Genomic DNA, 18,550 nt, shown 5'->3' on the forward strand with positions numbered 1-18,550 from the left:
TTTGGTAAAACCTTTTGTAGCACAAACCAAAGCTTGTAGTTGTTATTAATAACTCTGATCCCTTGGACAGATGAAGAAATTATCTGGAAATCACACCAATTTGGGTAAGCCTTGCTCCTCCACTTTGGTTTGAAGAACTCAGCGAGTGACCTCGCACTATGGTGGAGTTACTATATCTAGTTTTTGAAAATGGAGAAAAGTCAGATGGAAAAAGTCAGAACAAGGGAGGTTTTATCTTTTTGTGGCCTTCGTGTTCCCACTGCTCGTCTGCCATAACTGATTTTCTTCAGGCAACAGGGTGGTCTGTGTCTTCGGATGATAGCCGGGTAAAGCTAGGTGGCAGCAGCAGCTTGTTGACAAAGGCAAGAAGCCAGACCAGGGAGACAAGGAAAATGGTCTTCTCTAGACTTCATCCTTCACATCCTGCCTACACTAGCTTGCTGTTAAGCAGGTGAATGGAGGAAAGATATGAGATGCGGAAGCCCCACTGACTTTGGCGGGAAACTCCACTTCATCTGCCCTTTAAGGTACAGTGTAACAGGGTCTGTCCCCAGTCCTTGAGTCCCTGTGATCAGCACAGTGTAACCTTGCTCCAGCTTCACTGGCCTTCTGATTTGTCATGAAGGCTTTGGAGGGGCAGTGTCACCTTTTCTCATCAACTGGTGAGAAGATATGACCTTGTGCTGAAATAATGCCCAGCTCAGATGAGCTCCCACATCGATTTACAGGAAAGTTATTCATAACAGGTATATTAATGAAAGCCTCACTTCATCTTGATTTTATTGCCCATAATTTCCTGCAAATTAAAAAAAACATGGTTAATTGAATCCATTCCCACCCTCCCGTCCTCAACAAAAAGACTGCAGGCAAAATAAGTTTCCAACTATTGAGAATTTGGCATCAGTGGAGTTCCCTATAAAAGGGCTTGTACAAAACGTACTACGGACAGAAAAGATGATCTCAGATGGAAGGTTGGGGGAAGAAGAAGCAGTACAAATAAAGTAGTAAATATGTAGGTGGTTTGAAATGGTGAGTATAAAAGCCATAATCTATGGTCTTAAAAATGAGTCATGATATCTAGTATTACTATTGTATGAATAAATCAGGCAAATGGTTATTAAATTTAAAGTATCAAAAGTTTTTGTATCTGTCAACAGAAAAGTAAACGTCTTAATGGAAATATCGATGCTACTTGTGCTGTTTTTACAGAGGGACCACTAAAGTAATAAAAATTATATTGCCATGGATCCTCAGGTAGGAAATAGCTGAAGCACAAAGGAAAGGTATTTCTTGATCTTGTTACAGTAGTGAGCAGTCGAAAAGGCCTCTGGAATGTTCTCCTTCCACAGAAACGTGTCCTTTGGGCTCTTTCTCCTCCATTGATGTATACGCCACACAGTATCAGTTACCATCAGCTTCAAGCAGTTCTCAGTAAGGATCAATTCCTTGCTCTTAGCTCTCATCCATTAGGAATGTCTTCACTTCGAACTTCTCTGATCAACTACAAACTCTTTAGTCAGGTTTACTTACTGAAAATTCCAAGTATTTGTTTTCTTTTTTCATTAAAACAGAACCCGACATAATATTTGCCATGTTTATTTTACACTCTTGTATTTTGTGATCCATATTATTTATTTATGATTTCTGCCTCCTCCCCGCCACCGCCTCTCATTTCCCTCCCCCTCCCCCAATCAACTCCCCCTCCCTCGTCAGCCCAAAGAGTAATCAGGGCTCCCTGCCCTGTGGGAAGTCCAAGGACCACCCACCTCCATCCAGGTCTAGTAAGGTGAGCATCCAAACTGCCTAGGCTCCCACAAAGCCAGTACGTGCAGTAGGATCAAAAACCCATTGCCATTGTTCTTGAGTTCTCAGTAGTCCTCATTGTCCGCTATGTTCAGAGAGTCCGGTTTTATCCCATACTTTTTCAGACCCAGGCCAGCTGGCCTTGGTGTGTTCCCAATAGAACATCCCCATTGTCTTGGTGTGTGGGTGCACCCCTCGCGGTCCTGAGTTCCTTGCTCGTGCTCTCTCTCCTTCTGCTCCTGATTTGGACCTTGAGATTTCAGTCCGGTGCTCCAATGTGAGTCTCTGTCCCTGTCTCCTTTCATCGCCTGATGAAGGTTAATATTCAGGAGGATGCCTATATGTTTTCCTTTGGGTTCTCCTTCTTATTTAGCTTCTCTAGGATCATGAATTATAGGCTCAATGTCCTTTATTTATGGTTAGAAACCAAATATGAGTGAGTACATCCCATGTTCCTCTTTTTGGGTCTGGCTTACCTCACTCAGGATAGTGCTTTCTATTTCCATCCATTTGCATGCAAAATTCAAAAAGTCCTTGTTTTTTACTGCTGAGTAGTACTCTAATATGTATATAGTCCACACTTTCTTCATCCATTCTTCCATTGAAGGGCATCTAGGTTGTTTCTAGGTTCTGGCTATTACAAACAATGCTGCTATGAACATAGTTGAGCATATATTTTTGTTGTATGATAGGGCATCTCTTGGGTATATTCCCAAGAGTGGTATTGCTGGGTCCAGGGGTAGGTTGATCCCGAATTTCCTGAGAAACCGCCACACTGATTTCCAAAGTGGTTGCACAAGTTTGCATTCCCACCAGCAATGGATGAGTGTACCCCTTTCTCCACAACCTCTCCAGCAAAGGCTATCATTAGTGTTTTTTATTTTAGCCATTCTGACAGGTGTAAGATGGTATCTTAAAGTTGTCTTGATTTGCATTTCCCTGATCGCTAAGGATGTTGAGCATGACCTTAAGTGTCTTTTGGCCATTTGAAGTTCTTCTGTTGAGAATTCTCTGTTCAGCTCAGTGCCCCATTTTATAATTGGGTTGATTAGCCTTTTGCAGTCTAGTTTCTAGAGTTCTTTATATATTTTGGAGATCAGACCTTTGTCAGTTGCAGGGTTGGTGAAGATCTTCTCCCAGTCAGTGGGTTGCCTTTTTGTCTTAGTGACAGTGTCCTTTGCTTTACAGAAGCTTCTCAGTCTCAGGAGGTCCCATTTATTCAATGATGCCCTTAATGTCTGTGCTGCTGGGGTTATACATAGGAAGTGGTCTCCTGTGCCCATGTGTTGTAGAGTACTTCCCACTTTCTCTTCTATCAGGTTCAGTGTGTTCGGACTGATATTGAGGTCTTTAATCCATTTGGACTTGAGTTTTATGCGTGGTGATAGATATGGATCTATTTTCATTCTTTTACAGATTGACATCCAGTTTTGCCAGCACAATTTTTTGGAGATGCTGTCTTTTTTCCATTGTATACTTTTAGCTCCTTTATTGAAAATCAGGTGTTCATAGGTTTGTGGGTTAAAGTCAGGGTCTTCTATTCGATTTCATTGGTCTACTTCTCTCTTTTTATGCCAATACCAAGCTGTTTTCAATACTGTAGCTCTGTAATAGAGTTTGAAGTCAGGGATGGTAATGCCTCCAGACGATCCTTTATTGTATAAGATTGTTTTGGCTATCCTGGGTTTTTTGTTTTTCCATATAAAGTTGATTATTTTGTGACCCATTTTTTTTATGTTTGCTGATTGCTATTGTATATCAGTGCAATTGCTTCCTGTGGGTTGATTTTATATACATGCATACACACATATATGATTTTCTTTTCTTCTAATTTTTTTATTTTATTTTATCATGTGGGGGGGCTTGTAAAGGCAGAGGGCAGATACAAAAAATGGGGGAGATGAATGAAATTGAGATGCATGATGTGAAATCCACAAAGAATAAAAAGTTAAATTAGAAAAAAAAATCCTTATACCCATTGTTTCTCTGTGTACTCACTGGAGTATGGAGTGGGGTATTAAAAACAAATAGTTGTGACTGTTGTTCTCTATTTTCCTCTTCTTAAGTGGAAATGATTTCAATGTTTCACTATTAGTTATGGAATTCCTTGTGTAGTTTTTGTAGTTATTTTGTACCAGGCAAAGGAAATTAACCTCCATTTTAAGATGCTAAGAGATCTGACAATTAATGGATAGTGTCCTTAACAAAAGTGTTATTGCATCTGTAAAGATTATCCTATGCCCTTTTCCTCATTCAGGCACTATGGAAAATTGTATTGATTCATTTTTTTCAAGCAACTCATACCCTGTTTTACTGAGGAAGGTTTGTCGTGACCATTTTGTCATGTTTCTGTGTTGTTATATCCTGCTTAGGATTATTTTGTGTGCTTCCATGTCTGAGAAGGAAGAGGATTATAGTTCTTTAGTAGGCTCTCTCCATCAATTTCTCATATGAAGGTTCTGCTATCCTCATAAATTGACTGGAAATGCTTTATTTCTGTATTACAGAATAGTTTTGTATGATTAGTATTATTGGTTTCTTGGTTATTTAGCAGAACTCATTTTAAAACAAGGAGCAATGTATTCAACAGAACAACACCCCCCCCCCAAATCTAAAAGGAACAAATAAAAATGTAATGGCTAAATAGTTAAATAGAAACAAAAAATGGGAAGTTTTGATCAAGCTAGTTTTATTTCTCTGCAAAAGCTAATGAATTACACACACATAAAATCAGATTAGTGACGTGACTACTTCGGCTATGGTTTACCTCTATCATTTCAGTATTCAGGTGGAAGCAGGAAGATCACAAGTTCAAGGCCAACCTGGGTTACAGAAGACCCTATCTCAAAGCAAAACAATCAGGAAGAAAAATGACAGGAATGAACCATTTCAAGAATGTAACCATAGATACTATGGGATTTTAAAAGGTAACAAAAATGATATTCTAAATTACTTACAGGTGATAAATTTTGAAATGTGAATTTAAAAGACAAAACCTGGTGACAAAGGTGTAACCTGGGCAGTATATGGGGCCACTGATAGTGGGACCAGAATCTAACTCTAACGCATGAACTGACTTTGTCTAGCCCATTCTCTATGGAGAGATACCTTGCTCGTTCTAGGCATGGGGACCTTGGCCCTGCCTCAACGAGGGCACAGGACAGTCTTAGTTGATTTCCCAGGGGAGGCCTTCATCTCTCTGAAGAGCAGATGAGAGGTGGGGTGGGGGGAAGGGGGAAGCAGGAGGATGGGAAGGATGGGGAACTGGGAATGGTCTGTAAAATTAATTAATTAATTAATTAGTTAATTAATTAAAAAAGACAACCCCCTAGAAAGGTGTAATTTACAAAGTCTGATTTAAGAAGAAATAGAAAATCTGATTGACTTTTAATCATTAAATCAATTTAGTTGGAACTGGTGGTATGTGCCTGTAATTCCAGCTTCCAGGAGACTGAGGCAGGAAGATGGTGAGTTTGAGGCCAGTCTTTGTTCCACAGTGAGACTCTGTTTTCCAAAACCAAGAAACTCAAACCAAAACTGGGCCTACGTGATTTAAGGAGGAAGGAAGAATAATTTTATAAAGTTTCAATAGATATACAGTATGATTTGCCCTAATTTATAATCAGGTGAATACAAACCAAAGCTGTGGTCTATCACTTCACCTACCTTTGATTAGCAATAATTAGAGTTGTGATGAAATTAAGTCTTGGCAAGGATGTGAAGCAGCTGGAGTAGGAGAAGTTATGATGACTCTGAGAAACAATTTAGTATTATCTAGTCAATCAAAGATGCATTCCCCTCATGACTTAACAATCTCTTTCCTTAGCATATATGCTAGAACTAGATTTGTTGATGAATAGTCAGGGCAGCAGCTTCTTCAATATTTAATAAGAACCCAGAAAACTCCAAATGCTCATCAATCAATAAAGTAAGAGGTTTGTGCATATAGTAAAAATTATATGGTGGTATAGGGGAATCTCAGGCAGTCAGTGTAAAATGGGAAGAAGCAGGTATCAGAAACCATACAGAATGATTTAATTCATATACAAATGAGAAACATTGAAAACTCAACAATATCATCTTCAGAAGTTCAGAAACATGCAACAAAAGTACAAAGAAAAATATTCCACAAACATGAAATGCAAGGAAGTGGTTACCTCTAAGACAGAAAGGATGGCAATTGAATCTGGAAAGGTGACATGGGAGCTGAAGAGTCATTGATGGAGCTCTTTTAAAGTTAATGTCAGCAGGGGTTGGTGTGGTGCTGTGATCCTGCCTACTTGGGAGACTGAGGCAGGACTATTATAAATCAAAGGCCTGCCCAGACTACAGAGTGAGCTCAGGAATAGCTGAGCAATTTACTGAGAGGCCCTAAAATAAAAAGTAAAAATAAGGCTTGCCTAGCATGTGTGAAGCTCTGGGTTCAATTGCTAGTGTTGAAATAAAAGCAAAGTTGATGGTACAACCACTTACAATGGAATATGCCTGCAGTCCCAGCACTCAGGAGGCTGGGAGAGAAGGGTTATGATCTTAAGGCCAGCATGAGAATGGTTTCATAAGCCCATTTTAAAATGCATGCATAAAATTGATAGCGGTACTGTTAGCACTGATATTTCATTAACATGAAGATGATTTTAATCTATTTAATATTTAGTAAGATATATTCATGGGACAAAAAAATGAGATAAAACTAGAGGTTTGAATCAAGTCAGACATTCAGTTAATAGGGGTTACAGAAATAGAAAACACATACTGTTCTTTCAGAGGAAATTATCAAAGACATAAAATAGGAACACATCATTCGGGAATAAGAGAATACAGTATCTAGAGGTAATGGGTATGCCAGAGCCTATAAACATAAATGTTCAGAACACTGGAATACAGAGAACGTTCCAGAATTAAAGTATTGGGAAACAGAATGTCCTGATATGGCATTATTGAAAGCTAAGCCACAAAACGACTTCATCTTCAGAGTTCTGAGGAAAAGCAATGGTGAACCCGACATAGCCAAATAAATGATCAACAGAATATAATGCTAGGTGGGATAAGCATAATTCTAGTTAGGTGAGAGCTTGTAAAGTTTGTCTTCCACAGAGAGGCTGAAGAAACTACTGCAGGATATATGACCCAGAAAGAGAAATATAGTATAGGATCATGATGAAGGAGAACCTTGGGAACTGCTCTGTGGGAGAGCTAATAACACACGGTGGGCTGATGTCTCCAAGTGAGAACAGAACAGATCCAGTATCTATTGGGGTAAACTCCAAGGAGCCAGGAGTGGTGTCACAAGCCTAGAACCCCAGCTCTGGGGGAAATGAAGGCAGGGTTGTTGGGGGCCAGCCTCGACAAAAATACCTTTCTTCCAGAGTGGAGGCATGAGGAACAGAAATATAGTAAAGAATACGAAGACGCAAATGAAAATAATAAAACGCAGAAACACATAGGATAATATCGGGAGGGAATTTCAGTGAGTACTGAAAATTCACCCGTGTTTAATTTCCAACTGGTTAATATACTCCTGACCCCAAAAGGTAGGAGTAAAACAAAAGACTGCATTAACATACAGATTGAAAGTCACAGGCTACATTCATCTTTCATTCCCTAGATTCTCGCTGTAGACAAACCACTCCCTGGGTGGAATCCCAAGTTATTTCCATAAAGGGAACTGGAACTTAGTTGGATCCTTAGACTTTTGTGTTAGGTAGGGACCAACTACTTCCCTATTTCAGGAGCCTGAGGTCTGGCAACTGGCCACACCTGTTCACTGTAGCCTTGAGAGAGCAGGGCGCTGATTTACAACTAGGTGGGACCTCTGTTTGAGTTAGAAGCACAATAACCTTGAATGAACTAGAAACAAGACCCAAACTCTCTGACCTTTGACCTCTTTGGGCCTCCACACAGTTGGGTTTCTGTTGTTGAGTTAAAACCCCTTGACCAAAAGTGACTTGTGTTTGAAAGAGTCTATTCTGGCTTAAGGTTCCAGGGGAAGAAGCCATAACAGCAAGGGAGACAGCATCAGCTGGTGGCCAGGTCAGGAAGCTGACAGATCATAACTTCAAATGCAAACATGAAATAGAGTGAAAGTAGATGTAAAGCAAGGCAATGAACTCTCAAGACCTGCCCTCCAGTGATGTACTACCTACAGCAAGGCTGCACCACCTCTCCAGAATCCACCGCCAACTGGGGACCAAGTGCTCAAATGCCCAAGTCTATGAGAGACATTTCCCATCCAAACCACCAGAGTGATGAAGTGTTTGAAATCAACCTAGGATGTAACCTAGTGAAACATTGTCTCCAAGCAAAAACAAACAACACACTCAAAGGCATTTTCATGGCTTCTTAGAGGGCTCTGAGACAAATTGGTAAGCAATGTATTAATTTTTTTAAATTTAAAAATATTTAAAAAAGATTTAAAAATCAAACAAAAAGGATGAGTAATAACTGATAAAAATCAGTGTTTAAATAATGGAATCAGAAACCGAGAGGTTATGGTGCTCACCTTTAATCCCAGCACTTGGGAGGCAGAGGCAGGCAGATCTCTGTGAGTTCAGGGCCACGGTCTACAGAACAAGCTCCAGGACAGCAAGGGCTGTTACATAGAGAAACCCTGTCTTGGAAAACCAAAAAAGGGGGGGTGGGGGATCAGTACTTACTATCTATTGTAAATAGTGTTTTCATAGTTAATGTAAAAGCTGAAACCGGATTTAAATGAAACTGTTGGAGTTGAGATTGCTCAGTCCTGTTCTTCTATAGAAAGTAACCAATAATTATAAAGTAGAATTCTTAAGAAACAGCAGTAATATCATTCCATGCAGAATTACTAAAAACAAATCTGTAAAAAATTAAAAGTAGTACGCTTTAGGAAGAAGCAGATAACTATGGCTTTTTACTTCAAAACAAGTCATGTTATTTTTATCTTAATTTAGTTTTAGTTTTTCGAGACAGGGTTTCTCTGTGTAACAGCCCTGGCTTGTACCAGAATTTTTCTTTTGGGCCACCAACCAGCTCCCAAATCATGACTTGGAGACTTCTTATTAGTTCTGAATGCTCGGCCTAGATTAGCTCATTTCTGGCTAGCTCTTTTAACTTAAAATGAACCTGTTTTTATTCTACCTTTCGCCTCAGGGCTCTTTACCTTTCTGTTAGATAACTTACATTCACTACTGTGTTTGCCTGGTTGGAGGCTGCCTGGCTTCTTGCCTTGGGCATGTATCTTATTCTCTCTTCCTTTTCTCTAGTTCTTCTCTCTTTCCTTTTCTTTGAGTCTAGATTTCTCCTCTGCTCACCAGCCCCACCTATTCTTTCTCTGCCTACCTATTGGCCATTCCACTTTTTACTAGACCAATCAGGTGCCTTAGGCAGGTGTAAACAGAGGTTTCTCTGTCCCCGCCTTTTTCCTTAGCCATGCCCAAATAATTACTCAAGAGTTATATATTAATTATTAATGTCCAACCAATAACTCAGGCTTATTACTAGCTAACTCTTACATTTAAATTAACCCATATTTCAATCTATGTTTTGCCATGTGGCTCAAGGATTTTTACCTCATTTTCAACACATACTGCTTGTTTGGCGACTGGCTAGAATCTCTCTTGACTTCACTCCTCCTCATCTGAGTTCTCAGTTTGACTGTTCCGCCTAACCTTATCCTGCCTAGCTATTGGTCAAGCAGCTTTAATTATTAACCGATGAGAAGAATACATATTCACAGCATTCAGAAGTGTTATCTCACAGCAGACAGGCAAGATGAAAAGGATGCAAAATGTCTTTACATAACTAAAGATACATCCTTCCATCATTAAACAACTGCAGCATAAACAAAAGTAACACATGTTTACATGGTTAAGGTAATATTCTGCAGCATTAACAAATGTAATGCATTATTTGCCTACTTAAAATAATATTCTACAACATTGGCCATCCTGGAGCTCACTCTGTAGACCAGGCTGGTCTTGAACTCACAGAGATCCACCTGCCTCTGCTTCTGAGGGCTGGGATTAAAGGTGTGTGCCACACCACAATCTGCTATGTTATTTTATTTTTAACATACTATATTTATATAAAATTAAATTGCTAAATGCAATATGTACGACCTTGATAGTAATTGTCATTGGTATGCATTGGTCATACCTCAACAAATATACACTTGAAGAACTGTGTGTTCCATTGCATGTAAAATTTATTAAATAAAAATCGGCAAGTAAGTAAAAAAACAAACTAGTTAATGAAATACATGCTGATGCCTATAATTTGCTTTGAAATGTCAAAGTGGACAGGGGTCTCAGCCCTATACGAAGAACTGCAGGCAACTAAGGAATGCTGAGAATGGGGAAAATATTCTTCCCCAGGGAAGAGCACACCAACTGGCTATCTAATTCCAAATGCTCAGTCCTGAAAACATACATCTGAATAATATTACACAGATTGAGCAGTTTATGAATCTGTATGTATATACATATACATGTATGCATAAAATAGCAATTAGTGGAAATAGGAGATGAATTTGAAAGAGCAAGAAGGGGTATATGGGAGATTTTAGAGTGAGGAAAGGGCAGGGAGAAATAACACAATTATATATGGTCACAAAATGTGAGAAAAGAAGATAGATTAATGATCTACCCTAAAGATAAGTAAATATACAATCAAGCAAGTACAGCAAAATGTTACTGCTTGAATCTAGAAGGCGGGTATATGAGTACTCATTGTAAAATTCTTCCAATTTTATGGTTCTTGAAAAATTTTATAACAAAAAGTTGGCACAAATAAAAATGAATACAACACTAAAAATAGGTTCAAGAGAGAATGTTCTGTCTGGCACAGCCAGCTAGGCGTCCTTTCATCTTGAAATGCTTTTGCTTTCCAGAAACATCCTGCAGCCGTTTGACCCACAGATGACTGATCAAATCAAAGAAGGCAGTGATTCATGAAGAGTGGGCTCTGGCTGATATTTCTTGTTGGCATTTTACCAGTTTCCATTTGAGGCAGGTGTTTCCAGTGCTAAATGGTGAACATTTTCTCTCGCCTAGCAGAAGATTTATCTTCTGCTTATGGATATGTTCATCGCTACACACTCATCTCTCTTAGCATCATTCAATGGTAATCTATAGTCTATAACTCTCACGGCCACACTCTCAATGGTTCAATATCAGTTGTACTCTAGTAAACCACTAGGGGAAGTAGCTCGTTGGAATAATTGACTTCTATCAATCTAGGGAAATGAATCATACAATTTTCATTTCAATAGCTCTTAGGGCCTGGATCCAATCTGGTTATGCTGTAGATGAAGAAACAGAGAGATTAAGTGCTTCATTCAATGTGATGTAGCTATTTGTTATGTTTGTCTTCTATTTGTATTGTATTATGTTTTCTTCTTTAAGCTCATTTTAAAGTATCAAATAAGCTTACGGTATGTGAACAACAGGTACTTGAATAAACATGCAATCTTTTCCCCAAGAGGTGTTGCATTTAAAAGAAATACTGAATTTAATAGACTAGAAGACTTTTCCCCAGACTGTTTAGAGCGTTAAGTGGGAGCAGAGGAAAGCAAGCACTGAAATGCTCCCCATGGCCAGGCTATAACTGCAATTCAAAGTACATAGCGTCTACAACTAAAAGTGAGGATACATGTTTGGAATCCTGTTGTGTGGATCTTACTCTTTTGAGGAGCCCACCACCCAGCTCCCCAAATAAATCACACATAGAGGCTTTTTCTTAGTTTTCAATGCCTGGCTTTAGCTTGGCTTGTTTCTAGCTAGCTTTTCGTATCTTATATTATCCTGGTTACCTTTTTCCTCTGGACTTTTATCTTTCTCTATTTCTGTATACCTTCCTTTACTTCTTTCTCCATGGCTTGCTGTATAGCTGGATGGCTGGCCCCTGATGTCCTCCTCTCCTTGTTTTCTTGTTGTTCCTCATTCCCCCACCTCCCAGAGTTCTCCTTCTGTTTATATGCTCTGCCTGCTAGCCCCACCTATCCTTGTTCCTGCCTCGCTATTGGCTCTTCATCTCTTTACTAGGAACATCAGATGGTTTAGACAGGCACAGGAACACAGCTTCACAGAGTTAAACAAATGCAGTGTAAACAAAAGTTACACACCTGAAAATAATATTCCCCAACATAATCCTAGTACTGTGAAGGCTGAAGCTAGCCTGACCTACACAGTTAGACTCTGTCAGAAAGAGAAGGGAGGAGGGAAGGAGGAGTAGAAGTATGGAGGAAGGGAGGAACGGAGGAAGGAGAAAGGAGAGGAAAAGAGAGCTAAGTCAGCTTGTTGAAAACGCAGTTCATATTATATTATAGACGAACTTTGCTTGAGAAAGTAATGTTAAAAAAGCCAAATCCCTAAAGTCATAATGTGTGTATTTCGATTTCTATGAAATACCCAAGGTAGGTAAAGTATGGCTACAAAAAGAAAGTTGTTGGTTGCTAGGGAGCTAGAGGGCAAGCGAAGAGCAATTGCTTAATTGATAAAGGGCTTTATTATGGGGTAATAAAATATTTTGGAAATAGTGTTAACATTTGGGAAGGTAGAGGTATAGGCTATTCAGGAACTCTTTGTACCAGCCAAACAATTTCACTTTTAAGATTAGAATTTTTTTCTAGACAAAATGTTGATTAAAATTACTATATGTGCAGAAGATGTAGTCCACTTGGTAGCGTGTTTACCTAGCATGCATGAAGGCCTGGGTTCAGTTCAGTAGTTGGGAAGTAGAGACAGAAGAATCAGGAGTTTGAGATTATCTTTGAGCTATATAGAGATACATGAGATTCTGCACCCCAATCCCCCCAAAAAAACCCAAACTACTAAAAGCAACAAAAATGAGTTTATTTCCTTTTAAAAGTATCTCTGGAAATAATTTTCCAAAATTGCTAGATTGAGGCTAATAGTTGTAGCATAAAACTCATTTTTGAGTATATAGTGTTTAGAGCAACTTTGCTTGCTGGCCAGCACATTTTCCAGCAGTTAAAACCAGTGCTTTTAGGAGAGTCACTATCTAATACAGGTGCCTAATAAGTTGTGAGTTATGCATTATAGCTAAGAAATGTTAATGGATCCCTCTGAACATGTGGTACTAACATTTGATTCAGCTTAATGGTCTGGGTTTTTAAAACTAGGTGAGTATATCTGGGCATTGTTACCATCAAACGGGTCTTACAGATGGCTAAAAGCAAGAAGGTACAAGCTGCCGGTTTCACACGAGAAACACCAGGGGCCAAGGTAACCATGCTGACCCCTGAACAGGGTGTTCTGATACCCAGGCAGTGATGTAGAAAACAAGGCTTCCTGTAATCTCAGGATAATAACAGAAGGGCATACATGCTCCATTACATCAGACAGGGTTCGCCTCCTGGTTCTTTATGGACCCACTACTTCTGAATCTGGATCCAATGGTCTCTGAGGCTTGACCATATACGGGCCTGTCTCTCTCGGGGTGTACTTTAGCACACCAAGAAGGTCGCATGATGAACATCTTTACTATAACTGAACTACGTTAAGATGACAAACTTGCTGTTTTTCTTTTTAAACCACAATAAGAAAGGCATATAGGTCAAGTGGTTTTTTTGCTGTTGATTTTTTAAAAAAAATTTATTTGGATAGCCTTGAACTCCTGATCTTCCTGGTTCCCTCTCCAAAATGTTTGAATTACAGGTATGCACCACCACACCCTGCCTTACTATTCAGGTTTTCTTTTCCAGGCAATGGACCGGAGAATTAATCTCCCCCTTTGTCTAAAAACATTACACATTGCCAACCTTTAAATCCTGACATGGCTTCACCTACAAATGAAATACAATCTGCTCCTACTGAGGGCAAAAAGCCCTAGAAAAAACACTTAGATCCCTCCACAAATTTTGGTTGAGCAAGAAAAATGGGCATGAGGAGAGATTAATGGCAGAAAGACATTAAAAATAGAAAAGAACTATTGATTCGAGAGATAAGTACCAATAAATACTGGAGAGCCCTGGTCCCCATACCTTCAGTGCTGATGTAAACTAATCTATCCTCCACTGGGGCTTACTCACGTTTCTGAGAAGCAGTTTATTGCTTACCTAGATACTGCTCTGGGACTTAACAAATCGTTAAAAGGGAACAGGAGGTTCTGCTCATAAATATAACATTTATAGGATGGCAAATTCAAGTATGCTCTGTTGAATAGCTGACCTCTCTCTTTTTTATACAAAGTTTTGAATTTTCTAGAATTGGATCAAGCACATCAGAATACACTCATGCCTTTCAAGGATCTCTTATACAAAATCTGAGCTCTCCCATGAACAATTTTTATATTAGCCAGGAGTGGTGGCACACATTTGTAATCCTAGCACTTTGGACAGGAGGCAGCGGGATCAGGAGTTCAAAGCCAGCCTGGGTTACATGAAACCCTATCTTAAAAAAAACATGTTGTATTGGTTGCATGTTAAAAATATTTTGGGTATATTAGGTTAAATGTATTATCAAAGATATGTGGTTTCCATATTTTTAAATGTGACAACCAGAAAACCTAATGCATGTTAGCTATTAACTAGCATTGTAAAGACTATTTGAATCATCTGTCATCTTACTCTTTAAATATGGGTGTTGTAATACAGAAATGTAGGTAACATATTCCAGTGATCAAAATTATATATGTTCATTTTTAAGGGTGAAAAATGGAAAGCCAAGAAAGAAACACCGCTACAATGAAAGTATCACCTTAAAGACGACTTTCACCAGTTAGGTGTGGTGGCTCGTAATATTATCCCAGCATTTGGTAGGCTGAGGGTAGAGGAACATTAGGAGTTTGAGGCCAGCCTCCTCTACACAGAAAGACCTTGTCTCATGAAAACAAATGAAACAACAAGAATGACTTTTGGGAATACACTCCCATTTATATTAAATGCTCCACTAGTAAATGAGTCTGTACAAATATTTTTTGGTACTGGCAGTGGTTCAGGCAGGCCTCCTGAAAATTGGTTTTGCTCTTCGGAACTTGCTTCCCAGTGAATTTCTCTTCCATGTGGATTAGTTTTGCTGGAGCAAGAAGAGCAGAAGACATAAGCCTCTGGACTTAGCTCGGCAAATCTCAGGGAGAGCTTGAAAACAACCATCAGTTGTGTGATGAAAAGTGATCTCTGGCTAAAAAGAATTGCCATGATCAAAGGAAAATGATACATACAGTCAGCATGTTCATGAGACTGAGCTGTTGAAACAGGCATTTTAAGGAACATTGAACCTTGGTAAAAAAAAAAAAGTAGCTAGGATTGCTTTCTGAATGCAAAAAAAAAAAAAACCCACGATTTTTTTAAATGTCTTTTTTTTGTCTAGATTTTATACAACAGTGTCATCTATACAATAGTTGGATAAAATTAAACTTTTGCTATCTCAGTTTCAGCTGAGGTGTGTATATAGCCAGACATTCAATGATGCAGAACCACAGTGATGAAGAACCATAGGCAAAGGCTATAGAACAGTGATGAAGAACCATAGGCAAAGGCTATAGAACAGTGATGAAGAACCATAGGCAAAGGCTATAGAACAGTGATGAAGAGCCATAGGCAAAGGCTGTAGAACAGTGATGAAGAGCCATAGGCAAAGGCTATAGAACAGTGATGAAGAACCATAGGCAAAGGCTGTAGAACAGTGATGAAGAGCCATAGGCAAAGGCTGTAGAACAGTGATGAAGAACCATAGGCAAAGGCTATAGAACAGTGATGAAGAGCCATAGGCAAAGGCTGTAGAACAGTGATGAAGAGCCATAGGCAAAGGCTATAGAACAGTGATGAAGAACCATAGGCAAAGGCTGTAGAACAGTGATGAAGAGCCATAGGCAAAGGCTGTAGAACAGGGTTCAAATTTTGTTTCTATGACCTGGGAACCTCAACTGGAGCAAGAGCATCAGAAGAGGTCAATGCAGGTGGAGGGAAGGGCATTTGTGAAGGTGCTTCTCCAGAGAACTCTTTCAAGTATGGAAGGACACAAACCTCCTTCACTTTCATCCTTGTGAAGGAAAGTTCTGGAGGGTTTTGGAGGAGTTGTACAATGTGTTTCTGCAGAGATCCGATAATGATACTGTGGCGGTTTGAATGAAAATGGCCCCTATAAGCTCATGGTGAGTGGCACTATTAGGAGGTATGGCCTTGTTGGCATAAGGTGTGGTTTTATTAGAGGGAGTATGTTGCTGTGGGTGAGATTTGAGGTTTCAGATGCTCAAACCAGGCCCAGTGTCTCGCTCTCTCTTCATGTTGCCTGCCAATACAGAAGTAGAACTCTCAGCTCCTCTCCAGCACCATGTCTGCCTGCATGCCTCAATGCTCCCCACTATGATGATGATAGACTAAACCTCCAAACTGTAAGCCAGTCCCAATTCAATGTTTCCTTAATAAGAGTTGCTGTGGTCACAGTGTCTCTTTATAGCAATAAAAACTCTAACTAAAGCTGGATGATGGTGGCATATGCCTTTAATCCTAGCATTCAGGAGGCAGAGGCAAGTGGTTCTCTGTGAGTTCAAGGCCAGCCTGGTCTACAGAGTGAGTTCCAGAACAGTCAGGACTACATAAAGAAAGTCTGTCTCTAAAAAAACCAAACAAACCAAAAAATGAAACAAAACAACAAAAACAAAATCCTAACTAAGACAGATACCTGACTCGCACCAAAGAAAGGTGAAATGAAGAGCTGGGCCGTAAGTACTTAGAAAACCTGACAAATGCTGGCCACTTGCTCTGGTGGCTGGGTATGGAAGGTGCTCCTCTGTTGAAAGGTCTTCAAATCCAGACTTGGTCATGTCCAGGGATATGGGAGAGCTGCTTGAGAATCAAATGGAAAGCTTGTGGCATATCTTGGAACTTGTGTACCAAGACACTCCCCAGCAGGGAAGAGAGAAGCTTTCTCAGCATTTTAATGGAAAACATTAATTTCCTTCACCTGTGGTAGACTGTTGTCTTCTTTTTAATTCAATCCTTTGTAAAAAAAAAAAAGCCCTTTGTCCCTTTTCACCTGTGCACGTGACACAATTAGTGTAATGAGTCAATGACTCCTCTTGTTCTTTCTCATACTACTCTTTCCCAGTCCCTGAAGTTCACAGGTCCTCCTCAGATGTCCTGTTGTCAATCCACAAGCATACTCCAGTATGTGCGGTCCCCTGCATGGTCCTTACTACATCTGCCCTCCCCTCCCCAGGACCTGGCTCTCCAGATCTGCTGAAATCCTTTCCTCCTTTCACTCGTGTCCACTATCCACTCCGTTAGCTCACTTTTGGGCCACCAATTCCAGATTCACTTTCTTAACTGCATATTTCTGATTGTGTGGTGTCCCAGATGGATACCCTAAAGAAAAAGGCCTGTGACCCTGGGGGCAGGGTAGGCTGTGTGTTAATGTGGGGTGAGAGCAGAGGTTAAGAAGGTGCTGCTAAACCATAGGAGACTACAACGCCATATGTGCACCTTTCCTAAGAGATGGTTTGACATTTTTCATCTTCCTGGCTTTCTTCATGCATAGGGAATAGCGCAGGTAATGTGTTCATTGTCCATAGGGAAATGTCTGTGTGGCTGGTGAAGACGCAGAATTAAGCAAGCCTGTATGTGCTAGCACTAGTATTGATTTCCTAAGAAATAAGCCTGAAATCCTCAGCAGGCTGATTTTCCAGTCACATCATAGCGTAATGCCGGTATTCCTGCTTGAACAGGTCCCTATGTGGTTATTTAGAGACCCAAGGTCCTTCCAGGCTGTGGCTCTGCACTCATCACTAGACTGGTACAGTAGCTGTATTTTGAAGAAGGGCTGCCATAACTATGATTCACACACACACATATGAGAGAGAGAGAGAGAGAGAGAGAGAGAGAGAGAGAGAGAGAGAGAGAGAGAGAGAGAGAGAGAGAAGAGAGAAAGAGAAAGAGAGAAAGAGGAGTTTATGCGGGTCAAGAAGTCAGCACATTCCCTGATACATACAATTTAAGTGGTAGGTCAGGATAAACTTTATAGTCTGTCAATGCACTTTGAAACATTCAATTCACTTTTAGAATCTTTTAAAACTCTCTGTGTGTGTGTGTGTGTGTGTGTGTGTGTGTGTGTGTGTATACACGCCACATGTGCGATGTTTTCCTTGGAGGCTGGAAGAGAATCTTGGGTGCCCTGGAGCTGGAGGCATGCGCTGTTGTGGGCTACCCAGTGCAACTACCCCATCACTTTCCCCTTCCACTTCTAGCCTGCTTTATGTCAGAATCTTGGAGGTAAGGAGGCCCTTGTTTTCAGTCATAGAAATTGGAAAGTTTCTGATACCTTCTCTCTTTCCCACCACCTAAAATTCTCAATTTCTCTTCATTTTGACTCTCTCTTTTTTCATTATATCAAAAGAATAAGATATTCTTCAACAAACACCTCCTATATCAAATCCCATAAGGCCCAATACAAGGAAACCCTTCTTTGGGAGGCATTTCAAGCATGGAAATAGGTAACATGACTGCAATTTGGAGAGGGAGGTCCCTGCCAGGTGGGCACATGCCAGCTCTATCTCCAATTCTATTCTTTCTTTCCTTTACCTTATGCCAGGGAATTAGTAGAGTCTCTCTCTCTCTCTCTCTCTCTCTCTCTCTCTCTCTCTCTCTCTCTCTCGATAAAATCAGATTCATTTTTGAGATAGGATCTCATGTATTCCAAACTGATGTTATATTTCCTATGCAGTCAAGGCGGCCGTTGCATTTCTTTCTAATCCTATGCCTCTACCTCAAAAGTGCTGGGATTGCAGGCATATTCTGTCCACGCTCAGTTTCTAC

The sequence above is a fragment of the Microtus pennsylvanicus genome, chromosome X, assembly GCF_037038515.1.
Source record: "Microtus pennsylvanicus isolate mMicPen1 chromosome X, mMicPen1.hap1, whole genome shotgun sequence".
Classification (NCBI taxonomy): Eukaryota; Metazoa; Chordata; class Mammalia; order Rodentia; family Cricetidae; genus Microtus; species Microtus pennsylvanicus.